Below are 18,607 nucleotides of genomic sequence, written 5' to 3'. Positions count from 1 at the left end.
CCCCTTCTGCCACACACCCCCTCACCCGCCAGAGTGCTAGTGCTTGGGGGTGGGGGATACTGCAGGCCCAGCTACTTGGAACAGTTCGTGGGAAAGCGCTCAGTGTGTGCTTCACGGCCACTAGGGGCCCAGGGGAGGGGGCCTGGGTCCTCACACAGGCTGGGAACCAGCCTGAGAAGGAGGTCAGTGAGGGAGGGAGGCTTCTACATGCTCCTGTCCACCGGCCTGCCTGCCGAGCAAACACTTCCTGCCTCCTCCGGCGCCTCTCTGGCCTCCCTGCTTGTCCCCCACGGCTGCCCACCCCCACCCCCGGGGCCATATGGCCTGGCTCTACCCAGGCCCAGTGGGCCCCTGGACCAGAGTCCTATGGATCCCATCTGGACCCCCTAGAGCGCCTACAGAATGGAACAAGGGCTTAGAAGGCACTGAAAGTAACAAGAGTAATAATAGCTACCTCTGATTTCGTTTGTATCCAATGCCTGGGCTAAGCCGTTGATGTGAACGATCTCAGAAGAATCCATGATCTCTGTGTCGCCTCTCCATTTTACGGAGGAGAAAAGCAAGGCACAGAGAGGTTAAATCATTTGCCCAAGGTCACAGAGCTTGCCGGCAGGGGAGCCAGTGCTCAGTCCTGGGCGGACTGACCCCAGAGCGCCCAGGCTCAATGCCCACGTGACAGCCTCTCAAAGGCAGGAGGTAAAGAGGACAAGCCCTTGCCTGGCACACAGCATGGCCTCAAATGAGCCACCCGCCTTGGTCTTTCGCCCTCTGCTTCCCGACCTCGCCTTTCAGTGCAGGCCCTCCTTGTAGCAGGGTGAGCCTGAAGCTGAAAAACAGGGTAGGAGACAGGCAGAGAGCCCCACAACCTGGGGGCTGGAAGGGGCCATAAATACTCCCTATTTGCGTCCCCCCCACCCCCCCACCCCCCGCCAACAGGCTGTGTGGTGCCCAGTGACCAGCGTCTCACCACCTCATCCATAACCCATTCCACTCTTGGAGGGCTCGGGATCCTCAGAGGTCCGGCTAGTCAGAATTTTTCATAACATGGGGGGTTTTGTTCTGTCCTCACAACAATGCTGAGAGAGGGTTATAATCGTGCTTTCTGTTTCATGACGAGGAAACTGAGTCTCAGAGAGGTCTAGTGACTTACCCAGGCTGACACAGCCAGTAAGCCACAAAGCGGGGACGCAAACTCAGGCTTGTCTGACTCCAAACCTGGAGGCTCAACTGCCACGAGAGCTGGCCTGTCTCCCACCCAGAAACAGGTCTGTCCACGGAGGAACAGTCCGCAGTGAGTTTACCCTAATGGGGTCCGTACAGAATGCAGGCTCCCAAGGACCGAAGGATCCTGAGGTCGGAGCCCTGTCCCTCCCTCGCTGAGGTGCAGAGTGAGTGGGGGTGAGTCCCAGCTCGCCCAGTAATTTGAAGGTCAAGCTGGGGATAGAGCTCAGAACCTTCCTGCAACTTCACCGCAGAGCCTGCCGGAGAGCGCATGGGTGAGGAGAGGAGTCCTTGCTGAGGACAGCCTGGCTCTGGCCAGGACAGCCACTGCCTTGAGGCCCGTCCCGAGTATCAGTGAGGCGAGGTGTGTGGCCGGCTCTGCCACAGGCCCGCTGTGCTCAGGGTCCAGGCCTGCCCCTGCAGGGGCCCCAGCACCTCTGCAGCTGCAGAGTTCCGGGCCTTCACCATCCCTCACTGCCCTCCCTGCACCCCCCCCCCCACCCCCCAGAGCTTCATCTCTGGCCGGTGCCATGGCAACAGAGAGCCCAGGTCCTGGCAGCCAAAGGAGCCCCTGAGAGGGGTCCCAGGCTGAGGCTGGGGAGGCGGTGGGGGTGGGGGGGTGCGGCGGTCGGAGACAAGCAAACCTTCTGTTCCCCGGGCTGCTGCCAGCCCCGGATCAGCCCTGGGCCGGGGTGGGGGCCGCAAATAGAATGGGTCTTCAGAGCCAAGTGGGCAGGGGGCAGGCAGGCCTCAGGCCGTTTGTCCTGACCCACCAGCACGTGGCCTGCCCCCGCCAGCCCAGAGCCCAAGCCCACAGGCAGGCCGAGGGAGCTAGCGAAGAGCAACCCTGCCATTAATTGGAGCCAACGTGGGGCATTGAGATTCCCCTCAGGGGCGGCAGAGCCAGAGGGGAGAAAACTCCCACATTTCACTTCCCTCTCCCTTTCTCAGCGTCTGTCTCTCTCTCTCTCGCCCCTTCCTCCGGTCCCGCACCCCGCTTCTCCCCCAGACAGTTAGTCCGCTTCTCTGGGCCTCGGCGTTCCCATCTGGAAGTCGGGGCTCGTCACCGAGCTGTGGAGGCCATTGAATGAGTTCATACAAGGAAAATGCTTAGAACAGGGCCTGGCACACAGCCAGTCAGTGGCCTCGTTCTGCTTCACTCACGGGAGAGTAACTCACTCACTCACTCGCTCGCTCGCTCACTCGCCCAGGCCCCCTGGCCAGGCTCGTCAGCCAAGGATTGCACGTGACAAATGAGAAGGTAGGAAAGCCCCTTCCAGAAGGGCTCCTTAGGAAGGGGCAGCTGCTGTTGTGATTGGCATTGCCAGCAGGCTCAGCCAGGGTGGGGGCGGGGTGTCTCCTAGCATAGTCAGGGATTTCAAGGCCCACCCAGGACCACAACCCAAGTACAATGACTCCTGTCCCCTGTCTGCCAACCACTTCCTTCCTGGACCTTTGTCTTAATCCCTTCATTTGATTCCCCCACAAATGAGGAAACACACCTAATTAAGTTTTTCAGAGGCCTCTAGATTCCTTTTTGTTTTTTTTCCCCAATGTTTATTTTTGAGAGAGAGAGAGAGTTGGGGAGGGGCAGAGAGACACAGAGAGAGAGAGAGAGAAAGAGAGAGAGAGTGAGGGAGACACAGAATTGAAGCAGGCTCCAGGCTCCAAACTGTCAGCACTGACACGGGGCTCGAACTCACGAACCACGAGATCATGACCTGAGCTGAAGTCGGACGCTTAACTGACTGAGCCACCCAGGCGCCCTGAGCCTCCAAATTCCTAAATCAGAATTAGGCTTTACAGTAGATGCTTAATAGATGCCTACACAGTGTAAGGGATCAAATGGCTTTGTAGGGTCAGCCCTTCTGGTCTTCAAGCCTCAGCTGTCCCCTAACACCTCGGGGTTCGCTAAGCTGGGGAGCTGGGACGGGCAATCGATGTGGACTCTTTCCCTCCTGGGTGGTAATGGGACCAGCTGGCGAGAGGGCAAAAGGAGACCCTGATGCCACCCAGGGCATGGAAAGCACATGGAGCCCAGCCGGACCAGGTGTAGCAGTTCCATTCTGAAGCCACTTAATCCAGGTCCAAGTTCCAGGCCGGCTCTACCACCTTGTAACTGTGTGACCTCTCTGACTTTCACTTTCTTGAGTCCCAGCCTCCCGGAAAATGACAGAAGAGACTTCCTTTTCCATTGCTGGGAGGGGTAAGATGATGACGAAAAGCACCTGTCACATAATAGGTGCTCAGTAAATGGCAACAATTATGAATATGTGATTATTTCAGTGGGAAGGAGGTGGCCTCCAGCTCGGCCTCCAGGGTTTAGTGGGGTTCTTTGGTGGGTGATGCCAGGGAAAGGCATTCCACAGCGGCTCTGCATGCGAAATGGGAGATCTCGGGGCACCTGGGAAAATAGCAGGAAGAAAACTTCTAGGTCAGAAATCAGGGCTCTTTAGCAAAGAGGTAGGTGATGGGCAGGGAAGGAGTGCAGAGGTTACTTTGGGAAAGTTTGGGGGTTCCGGGTGAGGATTTAGGCTTTGCCCTGCAGGCATGAGGAAGCCAACCTTTCAGGGCATTGGTAGTGGGGAAGGGGGCGGCTGGCTGCTGGCTGGACAGCAATACAGCCCAACTCCAAGCACTGTGGGAGGAGGGGCTCCTCAGATGGGAATGACAGGAGCAGGTTAGCATCAGTGGGAGGGCGTGGATTAGAATGGGGACAGTGGAGGCAGAGACGCCAGTTTCGGACATGAAGCCATCTCAAACCCTGCCTAAACCCCCTGGCAGAACCAGCTATATAATTTGTGGGGCCCCTTGTTACAATATTAACAATTTCAAGTGTGGGGCCCCCGCGAAGCATGGAGGCCTCTGTGACTGCCCATGGCGAATGCACATGAGGTCATCCCTGCTCCCTGGACTAAAGGGGAGGCCAACTGTCCAGCCAGCCAGCTGCCCGTCTGTTTTATTCATCTCTCCATGCATTTATCTATCACTGTTTCACTACCCATTCAGCAGACAGGCCCCAGCCTGGGAACCTATAAGGGCACAAATACAGGTAAGAGGGGAGAAGCCCACGGTCTGCTGGGTCAGATGTGAGCCTTTCCCTTCAAGCCCGGTGCCCTGAGCTAGGGCTGTGACAGGTTTGTAAAGCGGAGCCTTGCCCTGTGCATTGACCCTGGAATCCCCCCACCCACCCAACTTCGGCTCAGTCTCAGGAGTGGAGAAGCTAGCAGGCCACAGTCTTTCAGTTCTACTTCTCAAGAAGGAAGGCTACCAGGGCAGCAACAAGGATTTGAAACAGCCACAGAAGCCTGGCAGAGGCTAAGGGCAAAGCGGGATGGAGCTTCTGGGGTCACTGAGCTGTTCCCTCGGCCTCCCCTTCGTGTGTATAAAAGGAATTTATGGCCAGAATGGAGAAGTGATATGATCAAAGCTCCATGGTCCACAAAACTACCCTGGGGGAGGGAGAGGGGGAGGGGGAGGGGGGGTCCCACCCCTCATGGAAATGACACTTCCTCTTTAGCCCAAACGCTGCCCTGTGACCTCACACCGGGGAGGACTGGGGCTGAGTGAGCCTTGGATGACAGACGTGGATGGAGAAGCCACAGCACATGCCCAGCTCAGTGGTCCCGGGTTCAGTGCTATCACGGATGATCTGTACGACTTGAGCTACATCCGTCCCCTTCTCTGGACCTCAGTTTCCCACCCATAGAATAAGCAAGTTGGACCAGGTAACCCCCAGAGTCCTTTTCATCTCTGACCTTCAAGAACGGACTCCCTGGCCCTGCTGCCCCCACTTCCTAAAGTACAACCGTCTCCATCATCGGGCGGAGAAGCTGGTACCTCCTGCAGATGAAAGGTTTTGGGGCACCTGAGACATCAAATAGCTCTGATCTGAAGCAAGGAGAAGAGATGGCAGATGGCATTAATGCAGCTAAAGCAAAATACACTTTGATTTTCAGCCTCCTGCACTAGGCTGGGGGCAGGGTGCCCCAGAAAGCATCTGGGAAGGGGGGTTCCTGGGGCAAGGGCCTGGGGCTTCAGGAAGCCCTTTTGCCTGTGGGCTCTGAGTCTGAAATCTTGGGAGATTTCGATCTTAAGTGTGAGAGTCGCCTTAAGACCCTCACACTCGAAGCAACAACTGTGTCGATTCCACACCCGCGCCCACCCAGAGGTGGGGCGTGGGTCCCCACACCATTCCCTTGCCTCGGGACCCCATCATTGCTCCAACCACCACTGGGCCAAAGCCCTTCTTCCTCTTGAAATCAGAGCATATGAGATTCGAAACATCAGCACTGGAAGGGGCCTAAAGGGTCACAGCATCCACACATCCACACCCCAACATGCACACCTCCCTACCCTCCTTCCTCTGTATCCCAGGAAAACGGGCTCCACAGGCACACACCCTCAGAGCTCCCTGAGAGACCAAGTGCGTTAACAGGCTGCTCTAACTATAGAAAGTTCCCCCTCTTTATTGCAGGTTACAGTTTTCCATTAGTGGTCATCGATCCTGACCTCTTTCTGTAACGGATGGAGAAAGAGTAAGAAAAACCCCTTTCATTGTGAAGTTAAATATGCATGATGCCTGAGTACACAACAGAGCTTGTGTGGCTGCCAATCCGGGCTGGCGTGGCTTGGAATCCTGGAATTGTTTGGGGCCTGGAAGGAGCTCAGAGATCATCTTGTTCAGCCTCCTGGTCTCACAGATGGGAAAACTGAGGCCCAGAGGAGGACTGACTCACCCGCGGTCACACAGAATGTGTTCCAGGGTCTGATGACCACCTCTGGAACTCTGAGGGGCCTCCGCAGCTGCGGCACATTCTCGGAGTTTGTGCTGCATCCCCAGGGGTGACCCGTGCCCCACCCAGCCTCTCATCCTGCGCTCTGGAGTCACAAACACCCGGATGCAAATCCCAGTTCTATGGCTTCCTAGCTGTGGGACGTTGGGCAACTGACTTAACCTCTCTGGGCAGTTCCTCGTATAAAACAGAGAGGGTTTCTATCCACGCCTGGAGGTTGCTGTGATGATTATATTAGTTTGGCAAATATTTATTAAGTGCTTTCTGAATGCTGGGCCTGTTCGAAGCCCCAAGGAACCCAGCAGTGAACTTCACAGTAATGGATGGGAGGCACAACAGAACCGCTCAGGAATCGCTGTCCCTGTTATATCACCCTGCCCACTCTACTTCCCAGCTGAGGTGCTATGAACTCTGCCCTGGGCGGGGGGGGGGGGGGGGGGGGGGGTGTGGGAAGGGCAGGAAGGCCTACGGAAAGCAGTGGAGGAAGATCTCCCCCCATTCCAAGGGCCCACTGCCTACAGCGTTCTGAAACATGCATGAAGAAGTAAGGTGGGCATGAAGGGCATTTCAGGGAAGTCTAGGGGACCCTCTCATTCCTTCCGCCCTCCCCACCACACTCAGTAGCCCATCCGAAGCAAGGCACAAGTCCCCTCCTTCAGTCCTGAAGGCAGCTGGTCTCAGAACCAGCCTGTGCCTGGAAGATGGAACTGGGCCTTTAGAATCCCCACGGTATCCAAGCCCCTTCTGTGGGCATTGCCCTTTGTGGATCGCAGACGGCTTTCACCGCCAAGTCCTGTGCAGGAGGCAGAGAGAGCAGCGACCCTCTCTTAGCCAATGGCATTAGGTCCAGCCCTGTAAAGTGCAAGCGCCTTACCTATGTTATACTCACACGGCCTACATACCTCCCTGCTGCTCACAGAGGAGGGGACTGATGGCCAATCAGACACAGGGTCACCCGGCCAGCCAGGAGCCAACTAGGGATTGATGCACAGTCATCTGATGCCCAAACCTGACGTCGTTTACGCATGGTGCCCACTGCCTTCGAGATGTGGATACAGCCCGGAAAAAGGACATGGGGACCCGAAGTTGGCCACACAGTGGACTTGAGTTGGGCCAGGACAAACGCCAGGTCTCCTGACTCTGAATCTACGGTGCTTTCCGCTGTCCCACATCTGTGGGCAATTACAAGTCTCAGCTTTTCTTCCCACAGAGGAGGGAGGGCTGCCTGATCACCCCTGAAGGGAAGGTGCTGACCAGATGGTCTCCTTCCTCACTTAGGGCCAGGCCAGGCTCCTGGCGGACCTGGGAGCAGGTGGGGCCTGAAGCTGAACTTAACCGCCGCAGAAGGTGCCGGAGCCAGGAGCAGCCTATGTGGGAGGATGGAGCCTGTCTTCCTTCTGACCTGGGGCTCCCCGGGTAGCAAAGGGTTACGTCTTTGCTTTCAAGCAGACACGGGTGAAGTACCAACTCTATTAACTGTGTGACACTGGGAAAGTCACATAGCCTCTCTGGGCCTTGGTTTCCTTGTCTGCAAAATAGGGGTAACAACAATACCAATTCCCAAGACCTGGTAGGTGAGGTCCCAGGCTCTGGGCCTGGCACAGGGCAAGCCCTCCTTGACAGTGACCAACACGATCCTCATCCTGGAGCACTGCGGGTTTAGGGCGTCTTGCATGGAGGCAGGGGAGGACTGTGTGACTTCAGATATCTCACTAGAGGCCTCTGTGCCCTCTGGGATTGCAGAGGCGGGCAGGGACACTCCTCCCTGTCTGACATAGAAAAATGCAGTCTGGAGGAACTACATGATGCTCTGGAAGGTCACGGAGGGAAGGCCGGGGCCTGGTTCTGGTCTCACATTTGGGAACAGGAGGTATTCGGCAGAGCCCCTCCTCCCTTCCCCGGCACGTTTTCTCGGTTCCACTGACCGCCGGCAGATGCTGGGGACAGAACACAGAACACAAACAGGAAGAGAAGGCCAAGCAACAAGGCAAAAGGGCATGACAAACACTTGGAAGACTGGAAGAACCTCGGAAGACTGCCTGGAAGAGGTGAAGTAGGCAAGGTCCTTGAAAGAAAATGGAGGGGATGAGGAAGTGCATTCTCATAGGCAGGATTGTGCTTACTCCTCCTGAGAACCCTGGGATCTGACTGACAACAAAGCCCAGGTTTGGAGAAATGAGGCAGGGAGCCTGTTATCTCCCGGAGCTCTGCCACTTAGTAGCAGCGTGATACAGTTTTGTAGCTGCTGTGAACCTCACACGTACAACCTACATAAAATCCGTCCCTGCCTCTGGAGCTGCTGGTGAGTTCCGTGAGATCATGCTCATAAAGCTCTCCACGCGGTCCTGGCATGCAGTTAAGTGTCAATGACAGCTACTATTAGGAGTTGGGGCTTTCTATAGGGGAGAATCAAAGAAGGAATCGTGATCAGATTCATGTTTTAGGATGGAGTGAAAGCAGCATCCGGAAAGAGGGAGACAGCAAGGCGGCCTGAGCAGCTGCCTGAGTCCAGAGGGAAGGGCCCAGAGACTGACCCCCTTCTTCACAGAGGGGCCCCCACATCTGACGGCCGGTCCCAGACCCCCAGCCCCACAGCCCCAGCTGCGTGACCGCTAGCCTTGCCACAGCCCCCTTGCCTTCGCACTTTCCCAGCCACTGGGGGTTTGGAAGGACATCTTAGGAATCTGGAAAATTTGCAAATCCATTTAAATCCGAAGAGGTTGCCTGGCGGCCGGCTGGCCTGGAGCCAGATGGATTCTTAAGGACAAGGCTTGGGCCCAGAGACAGGGGCCATGGCTCTGAGGTCCCCTATCCGTGTACCCTGCTTGCCACCTCCCAATGCCCCTCTCAAGCTCCTTCCAGCTCTCCCCAGCCCCGTCAGGCAGTGCTACGTTTTGGAGGCCCTCCGTTGGCACCCAGAAACCTCTGGGGTTCATTTGATGAAGGCAGGGGGCAGCAGGGCTATGGAGACTGAGACCGCCCACCCCAGAAGCAGCCTGAGCAGGAGAGGAGAGAACTAGCTCCTCCAGCCCTGACGTGGCCCACAGCCTCCCGGCCTCCTCCCATCTGGTTTTGTTAAAAATATTTTCCATTTTTTGACCTACCCAAGAAGGCACAGGCTGGCGCAAGGGGACAGGACAAGGGGTTGGGAATCCCCCCTTCTCCCAGCACTTACCTTGCTGCTGATGCCTGCGGGTGTGGGCACAGTCCTGAGCTTTGGGCTGTCACCCCCTCCAGGAAGTCCTCCTCACTGGCCTCTCATTAACAGAGAGACTTTGCTGGACCCCAAATGGGGCAAGCGCTGGGTAGGAGAGCAGGGAGGACAGCTGCAGTCTCTGGGAGCCTCAGGAGAACGGAGGGGAGTAGGGGGCTGCAGGGATGAGGAGTGGCCTCAATCCCAAAGCATCCTGCGGGAGGAGCAGGGTTGCCAGGAGGGGCCGCCCTGGGTCTGGCCGTCGGTGTTGCGGGGCACAGCCGCTGGTCAGAGGGTGGCCAGCTCTCTCCTTGCCGTCCTCCTTCTCTCTGCCTCCAACTTGTTCACAGAGGGATCCTGCGTCCCAGACGGGATGGGCAGGGACTGCGGGCGCTGGCAGCCCCAGGAGCTCACACTACTGTGGGCTTCCCTGCCCCTCCCCCACTTTGGGGGAAAGGCTGAAGGGCCGCCTCTGATTGGCTCAGCTCGGAGAAGGGGGGCGAGGGGGCGGGGAAGGTGGACGCGTGTGTCTGTTTTCAATTTCAGTTTCTTCCCCCTCTCTTTCTTTTCCCCCAAGTTTCTTGTTTTTCTTCCTCGTTTCCCTCTGCTTGCTCCCTCCGTCGCCTGCTCTCTCAGGATGTGAGGGGATGTTTAGAAATTCCGCAGCCCACGCCAACCGCTGAGTCACTTTTATTAAAAAGTGGCCTGGCCCCACTTGCCTGATGCCTTGCCGTGGTACCTGGGACCGAGTCCTCCCTCCGTGCCTCAGTTTCCCCATCTATAAAGGCAACTCCGATAAGTTACATGATTGATTCAGTCAACATCCATTTATTGAAAAGGCGTGTTGACGGGGCACCTGGGTGGCTCAGTGGGTTGAGTATCCCGCTTCGACTTCGGCTCAGGTCATGATCTCCCGGTTGGGGAGTTCGAGCCCCATATCGGGCTCGCTGATGTCAGCCTGTCAGCGCACAGAGCACACTTCGGATCCTCTGTCCCCCTCTCTGTGCCACTCCCCTACTTGTGCTCTCCCCAAAATAAATAAATATTTTTTTTAAAAAAAGCAAGTTGAGCACCAACTATGTGCCAGATACCATGCTGGGTGCTGGGAATGCGGTAGTGAGTAAGACACAGTCTCTGACTTCGGGGTGGCCCAGGCTAGTGGGAGAGACAGGGATGTACAGGCAGGTACCCCAAAGAAGGGCAAGGGCGCTGAGAGCGCATTTAGAGGGGTAGCTAACTGAGGCTTTTTACGATCAGTCACTTTTCAGAAGAAGAAACCCAAGACCCAAGTGTGAATTGGTGCAGAGGCAAAGAGACCTGCCCGGCGTCACCCAGTACAGCTCAGAGTTCCAAATGTATCACTTCTTGTCATCTCGCAGCCCCTGGAGTACCAGGAAAGGATTATTTCTCCACCTTATAGACGATGAAATGGAAGTCCGGAGAAATGAAATGAGCTTCCTGAGCTCACACAGCAATGGCAGAACTGGGGCGGAATCAGGCCTCCTGGGTTACATGGTGAAACAGACACAGGCAATCTGACCCCAATGGAAGACCCACACCGCAGTGCAGACTGGGCCTCCCATCCTGCCTCCTTCCTCTGTTATCCCTTTCCCTGCCTCTCATGCAGTCACTCAACAGGTATTTTTGAGTACCTGCTCATGTTCCATGTCCAGCTTCTTGCCCTCCCTTCCCTACTAGGGTCTGCCAAGGCCCCTCCAAAACCTGGGTGGATCTCTAGATCTCTGGCTCCCCCTACTTAGTCCACCCTCATTTCCTCAGACCGCAAGACGTCTCTAGTCACAGACTCCTGGCTCTTAGATGCCCGAGGACATCATTTTAAAGGGCTTTGGGGGGGGCGCCTGGGTGGCTTAGTCAGTTGAGCGTCCAACTCTTGATTTCAGCTCAGGTCATGATCTCGTGGTTCGTGGACTCCAGCCCCACATGTGTCATCACGGAGCCTGCTTGGGATTCTCTCTCCTCCTCTCTCTGCCCCTCCTCCCCTGCTCACTTGCTCTCTCTCTCTCAAAATAAATACATAAAAATTGCTTAAAAGTTAAAAAAATAAAAATTAAAGAGTTTAGGGAGTTTAGTTGAGTCATCCTCTGCCCCAACACTATATACATTGGGGAAACTAAGTCCCAAAAGGGGAAAAGAAAGGTGTCCCGGGTCAGGTCACACAGGTAGAGTCTGACTCTGCCCGGGGCTCCTTCCTTCCTACTCTCTGCACCTCTGTCTACCCCCTTCTTCTGGGGTCCTCTCTTCATGGGGCAGGAGTGTTTGCCCAAGCTGGGATTTCATGCCAACCACAATAGCATATCTTGAGGTCATTTCTTGGTCTTATCTAAGTGGAGATTGCCCAACATCTGAGCATCTGGGATGGGCCGCACAGAGGGAGAAGAGTTCTCAGATGAGTCCTAAGCCATAGTGTGCAGGCCGTGAGAGACTCCGAAGAGAGGGGCCTGGCCTAGCTTGATAGCACTGGGGCCCTAGGGGATGAGAGGGGGACTCCAAAGACCACAGGGTCAGGCCTACACTGGGATTTCTTATGCCTGGAGACCCTACGAGTCCTTACAACTCTGAGCATTTGACTTGGCCACTCACCTCCAAAGCCTTGGCTTCTCTGCTGGGACCAGACAGTTTTGGGGGGGTGGGGTTCAGGGAGCAAAGAGGCATTTCAACCCCTAATTCCACCCCCCCCCAACAAGTCCGGGAATGAGGAGACCCAGATATGGACTTGATTTGTGGCCTTGGAGAGATACCTTTGCCTCTCTGAGCCTCAGTTTCCCCATTTGTACATAACGGGGTTGAACTCCTTGTGCTGGAAGGCGGTTGGGATGCTCTGTTTACAAGTGTCTTAGGTTGGACTCTGGCTAGGGAGAGGAGGCTGGTGGGCCCCAGAGCAAGGGGACAGCTGGGGGCCAGAGATGCAGCACAGAGGGGAGGGGGTGGCTGGTGGTGGCTCCCCCGGGAAGCTGGCGGCGGCCGGTTTCCGGCCAGCCCAGCCGTCCGGCTGGCCCATCTGGAATCATTTAGCCCCTACCACCATTAACCCTTGGCAGGCACCAGGGCTGCTGTGCCTCCGCTCAGCTGAGATGGGGCTGGGGGACCAGAGCCACACGGAACACCACAGGGCACTCCCCAAGGGCTGGACCATTGAGGCAGAAGAGTCATGATTGACAGGGCAGGCTCTAGAGCCAGAGACAGAACTGGGTTCAGACCTCAGCTTCTGCAATTCCCAGCTGTGCAATCTTGAGCCAGTTGTTTAAACTCCTGAGCCTCAGTTTCTTCCTCTGGCAAATAGAGCTCATTTGAGGAATGATTTGAAAGACTGTTGCAATTTGTAATGCACTTAAAGGACTCAGTACAGCGTCTGGAAGTGTTAAGGAAATATTGAGTTTCCCTCGTTCCAGCTGCAGCCCATCACTGTGTGCTCCTGAGCCGAGCCGGTCCTTCTCTGGGCCTCAGTTTCCCCTGTGTGCTCTGAAGGGGTGGGCAGTGGGCAGTACCTTTGAGCGGTGTAGCACTTTCAAGCTGGGGTGGTCAGCACAGCCCCCCGGCCCCACCAGGGACAGGACCGGCCATGAATAGTCTCCCAGCTGCCCAGATGCTGGGAGCCCCGTCTAGCCTGGGACAACGCTGATGTGGAAAGGCTGGGCCCACAGTGGGCAGGCAGAGCATGGAGTGAGGGGAATCCTGCCTCAGGTGAAGTGAGCAGGATACAGAGGGAGAAGGAAGGTCTGGGTCTGGGGCTCAGCACTTCTCCCCCCTCCACTGCACAGGGTCACGCTCAAGGATTAAGAGCCTGAGCTCTGACACTGGAAGGTCCAACCCAGCTCTACCACTTGCTAGCTGTGTGACCCTGGGCAAATTAAATTACCCAAGCTCTCTGAGCCTCAGTGTTTTCGGCTGTAAAATGGGGATACATGTGCCTACCTCGCAGAGTCGTTGAGGGGCCTGCATGAGTGCCGCACCAGGTGTCTATGCAAGGACTAGAGCAGAGCGAGAAAGCCCCACTAAAGGTAACGATTCTCCGGCGTCTCCTCCGGGAGCCGCCGTCGCAGAAGTCCATCACCAGGGCCGCAGGGCAGCCCATCCAAATGCTCATTTTACAGCCCAGATGACTGAGGCCAGGGCTGGAAAGTTGACTGAGCAAGGCTTTGTAATGCATAAGACCAGGACGGGAAGGGATGCTTTTTGTCTAGATTCAGGCCCAAGCTCTTCCCTGAAGGAGGGAACCAGGCTGAACTGAACCCCCCTCCCCAGACCCCCACCCACGCTTGTCAGAGCCGGAAGCCACAGCTCTCAGTGGGGCAGGGGGAGGAGGGGCCCGGAAAGGGCGCCTGAGTGGGAGAATTCCCAGTAGGCCAGCTCAGCACTCACTCAGGCAGGGCCAGCAGCCACCGCATCTGGCTCTCCCACGCTCCCAGCGCTGCCCCCCTCCCAGGCTCCCCAGGCCCGGGGTGAGGAAGCAGCACACACAGCACAGGCATCGGCACAGTCATCTTGGATGTCAGGGCCTGAAGTGTCCTAAGAGTGCATCCATAGTACAGGCATGGACACCGAGGTCCAGAGAGTGGAGAAGACTTGCCCGAGGTTAGCTGAGAGAGAAAGGTCCTGGAACGCGGGACTCCTGACCCCCAGCTCGGTGTCCTTCCACTCTGCATGCACTGAGCAGGTAGATCCTGGTACCTGCAGCTGGGGAGCCAGAAGCGGGGTACATTGGGAAAGGCCTCTTCCCCTCCTGGACACTCGACATAGTGGCTGGCTGGTTGGGCAGAAGAACCAAGGGGGGGACTTTGGGCCACACTCCCACCCTAGATTCCTCGGGAATGATTTGAAAGACTGTCGCAATCTGTGATGCACTTAAAGGACTCAATACGCTGTGTGCTGCCCTCACTGGGCCAGACTATAGCCACCAAACCCTGACAGGGTCCCTGGAGATAGGGCTTTGGGACCCTGCCTACCTCGCTCGGCCTCTCCCAGGCTCCAGCTGACCTCAGTCTCAGTGCCCCAGAAGTCAAGAGTGTGCCCCGGTACACACGGATGGTTCGAGGATCGTCAGAACCACAGGGCCCTCAGAGGACACATATGTCCCCCTCACTGGACACACTGGGTCCCAGAGAAGGCCGAAACCTGCAGGAGGGCACATAGCAAGAACCGGGCAGAGTCTGACCCCCAGGCTCTGCTGTCCCTCTTACCATTTATCCATACAGTAGAAATTAATTGAGCACCTACTATGGGCCCCACCCTCATAGGGCTCACAAGCAAACACCAAGGAAACCACAAATCAGTGATATCATATTGTGATCAGTGTGATGAAAAAGATGAAGAATAAGGGTGGGGGCTTTTGTCTAGGCAGATTAAGGCTTCTCTGGGAAAGAAATACTTCAACTGAAGCCTGAGGTTAAGAGGCCACACACACCACAAGAGTGGGAACAGTGTTCTAGGTAGAGGGAACAGCATATGCAAAAACTTGGAAGCCAAAAAGAACTTGGTGTGTTTGAACAGAAATAAAAGAATGGTTGAGACACAGAGGGGACATGGCGGGGTAGAGCCTGGAGAGGAAGCCAGCGGCCAGGCCTCAGGGTCTTGTGGGTTTTGTCTTGAGGTCAGGAGGGCCAGTGCACGATTTTAAACAGGGACTGATAAGATCAGGTCACTGTAGTGCACTGTGAAGGATGGGCTAACAAAGGCGACAGCAGGGGGCTAGTATGGAGGCTGTTGGAGTTGACTATGGACTGGCTGCCCTCCCTCCGGCACTGGATCGTAAATAGAGACTGTGGGAATGCACCCTATAGGGAGTTAGGACTTGTGGGCCCCAGTCCATGCTTAACCACTGACTCACGGAGTGACCTTCCTTTCCTTCCCTGGCTGCTGTATCTCCTTTGAACAAAGGGTCCGATGCGCTGCCCCTTCAGATGATTCTGCCCCTAGGCCTTAGGTTCTAGCATCCTTTCTGCTCCCTAAGTGGCGATGTACTGGAGGGCTGCCTTCCTTCCCCACAGGGAGCAGGAGGAGAATCAGGGAGTCTGGCAGGGAGGTCAAGTTGGAGACCAGGCAGCCTGTGAGCCTTCCGGTAGTACCCCGCAGTGCCAGCAGGTGACGCCCCAGCCTCTGGAGGACGAGAGGAAAGGTGCGGGAGGGGGAGGTGGGGAGAGGGGTGCAGAAGGAAAAGACGTGTCGCAGGAGCCCCAGCACCCACCCGTGAGCCTCACATCTGCCCCCTGGAGGTGGGCAGGGCAGGAACGGCCATCCCTGCTTTCACCTCAGAAATAGCTCAGGCTGGGTGGCTCGGTTGGTTCAGCGTCCAGCTTCTGCTCAGGTCATGATCTGAGGTTCAAGCCCCGCAGCAGGCTCTCTGCTGTCAGCACAGAGCCTGCTTCGGGTTCTCTGTCTCCCTCTCTCTCTGCCCCTCCCCTGCTTGCTCTCTGTCTCTGTCTCTCTCTCAAAAATAAAGTAAACATTTAAAAAAGAAAGAAAGAAATAGCTCAGACAGAGTTCCTCACCTAAGGTCACAGAGTGAGTCAAGGCCCTTGGGCTGCAGTCTGGGTAAGTCGAAAGCCAGCCCACCAGCCTCTCTTAAGCAATCCACTTCCAACCGAAAGCTCAGCCCAGAACCTTTCCTCTTCCACAGCCATAAACCTGTTTAGAAACCGAGTTATCACCAAGATCTTTATGAGGCCATGTCTCTGCGCCCCACCCCTGGAGGCTGTGGTCAGGTATGTGAGAGTAGCCCAGAGGGAAGAGGGGCCACCGGGGAGTCAGAGGCAAGGAAGGGTCCAATAAACAGCTGCTCCCAGAGATAAGGGGCTATCAGAGGAAGAGGCTGTGACGCGGTGGACGGGGGCTTCTCCGCACAGTCACAGTACCGTGCTGGACCACCGTCTGAGACAACCGGTTCCCAGTGGGCAGATGGGGACACTGAGGCCCAGGGAGGCAGGTGCTCAAGGTCACATGGCGAGTCGGAGGCTAAGGTGGGGCGGGACCTGCCATTTCAGATTCCCCACCTGGGACTTTTGAACAAGGTTACAGTGTTCTCAGGAGGGGGAAGCAGGATTCACATCAGGGCTGGTCTCGGGTCTCTGGTTGGAGGGGTCCATCTAAAGGTGAGGGTAACGGGAGAACTGAGGCTTTTTTGCATGAGCCAGAGGAGGAAGAGGAAGCAGATATTTGTATAAGCAAAACCCCGGGGTTTAAGAGAGAGACGCACACAGCGCACGACCTTCCCAGGCTGGAGAGGAAAGAAAAACTTCCAGAGAGGCCACCGACCTGCTATGTGGCCTCCGGGGAGCGACTTCACTTCTCTGAGCTCCAGCTGCTTCATCTGCAAGGTGGGGGTAACAGGACCCTGCCTCACCCTACCTGAAATAATACATGCAAATGACTTGGCCTCCTGCCTGGCACTGAGTGAAGGAGCGCGTTGGCTCTGTAAGGGTCTACCATGGTCAGCATGCAGCGAAGTCTATGTTGTCCCTGCTCTCCTACTCTATTGGAGGGGGTGGTGCTTGGAGGATCAGCAGGGCTGGGCCGAGGACCCCTCGGGCACTCTGGGTGGGCAGCGAGAAAGGCCAGTGGGGTCCGGAGACCCAGCTTCCGGGCCCAGCCCCGTGCCTGTGTGACCTTGCCTAGATACCTGGACCTCTCTGTGCTTCCTCATCCAGGAAATGGGGCCAGCCTGCTTTGCCCCGCCCTTCCCAACACCCAGGGTTCAGGAAAGAGCAGGCCCAGGGAAAGGTGGAAACAGAGGCCTACCCCCAGGATGTGTCTGTGGAGTAGGAGGCCTACCCCAGCCTCCACCCTGGGAGAGGACAACCCTGAGGGGATCACGAAGCCGGTGGGATGACTCCCCCCAGGCCTCAGGGCTCCCTGGTCTTGATCTCTCCCGGATCAGGAAATAGGCCCCACTCTGCCCAAAAGGCCCTCATCTCTCAGCCACCGCCCAAGTCCTAGGCACCGTCTTCGTCATTTCTGGACCCCTGCCCGGCTTCCCCGCTGCTCTTACCAAGATGTAATTTCACCTTTATCTGTGATTATTTGATTCATACATGCTTCTTCCCACCCCCCCCCCCAACCAGACTATAAACCCCAAGGGCAGAGCCTCACTACCATAATACATATTTGTCAAATGAATGAACACACGAGCAAATGAATTCCTGTATCTATTCCCGAGCTCTGATTTAGCATATTGTTGGAATTAGAGGGCACCCAGAAAGTACCAACCTTCCTGTCCCCCAGGATAGGCATGCTTTCTGCAGCGTCCGTGACCAGAGACCTCCAGCAGTCACTTGCATACCTCCTGTGATAATGAGCTCACTCTCTATTTCCTGACAGCCCATTTCCTAATGGATGGCCCTTCAGAGGGCACTCTATTATGGATGGGTTGAAACCTATGTCTGTCTATGCCTACAGCTTTCTCTCTCAGGTCCCAGGTCTGTCCTGCACGGCTCCCCAAACTCAGAACCTCAAGTCCCATTCCAGATTTTCTCCTCCTGCTGAGCAATCCCGGTTTTGTCAACTCAGAGAGGAGAACCCTGTCTTTTTGGGCCTCTTCTCCCTTCTTTGTATACTTGTCAATTTTTTACTGACCGCTTGAAACAGTCAGACTTTCACCAACACGCCCCCTTCCTGACCTGGGAAAGGGAGCCTTTCCGGCAGAGGCAACCATGGGCTCATTCCATGTCAATGACAGGCAGCTCCCTTTCCCCACCAGCTTTCATTTTGTTGCATAAACTTGGGCATGGCCCCTTTCCTTGCTGGGCCTCACTGCTGCCACCTGCACAACGGAAAGTTCCTCTGATCAGGAAGGGGACCTCCGCGCTTCCTGTCCCCGATTCTGTTATAGTACCCATTGGAACCCCAGATGGACAAGATTCTGACCAGCGCCAGCTTCATTGGGTGGGTCACCTGTACAGTCACCCAAGGCCCAGTGTTTAGAAGGGCCCCATGGGTGGTTAAATCCTCTCTGTCACCATCTTGCAATTCTGAATAATTTTTGAACAAGGGACCTCACGTTGTCATTTTGCACTGGACCCTGTAAATTATATTCAGATCCTGACATCTGTCTGGATCTAGCCTTGAAATGATGCTGACCTGCCCTGGCAAACTAATGCAGTGACCCAAGGGAGGGACAGGTTGATAAGACCCTGATTCTGTCCACCTTTTGGGGGCCACACGTCTCTGCACAGGTAGGGTGTCCCCAGGAAATGTTGGAGGATCAAACACCGTCGGGGGCTTCTGTGCAGCTCGTTGGCACCGAACCCCACCCCCCGTGGAAAGGGAACCCATCTCCCCAAGACTTCCTGACCCAGGGCCTTGTCCTTCATGAATCCTTCCCCAAATCTCTCAGCCTTGCTGCCTGTTCCGGGCTCCTCAGCTGTTTTACACACTCCCTCTTGGG

Source organism: Panthera tigris, chromosome A1 (genome assembly GCF_018350195.1).
Source record: "Panthera tigris isolate Pti1 chromosome A1, P.tigris_Pti1_mat1.1, whole genome shotgun sequence".
NCBI classification, from domain to species: Eukaryota; Metazoa; Chordata; class Mammalia; order Carnivora; family Felidae; genus Panthera; species Panthera tigris.
This window is presented reverse-complemented; position numbering follows the sequence as displayed.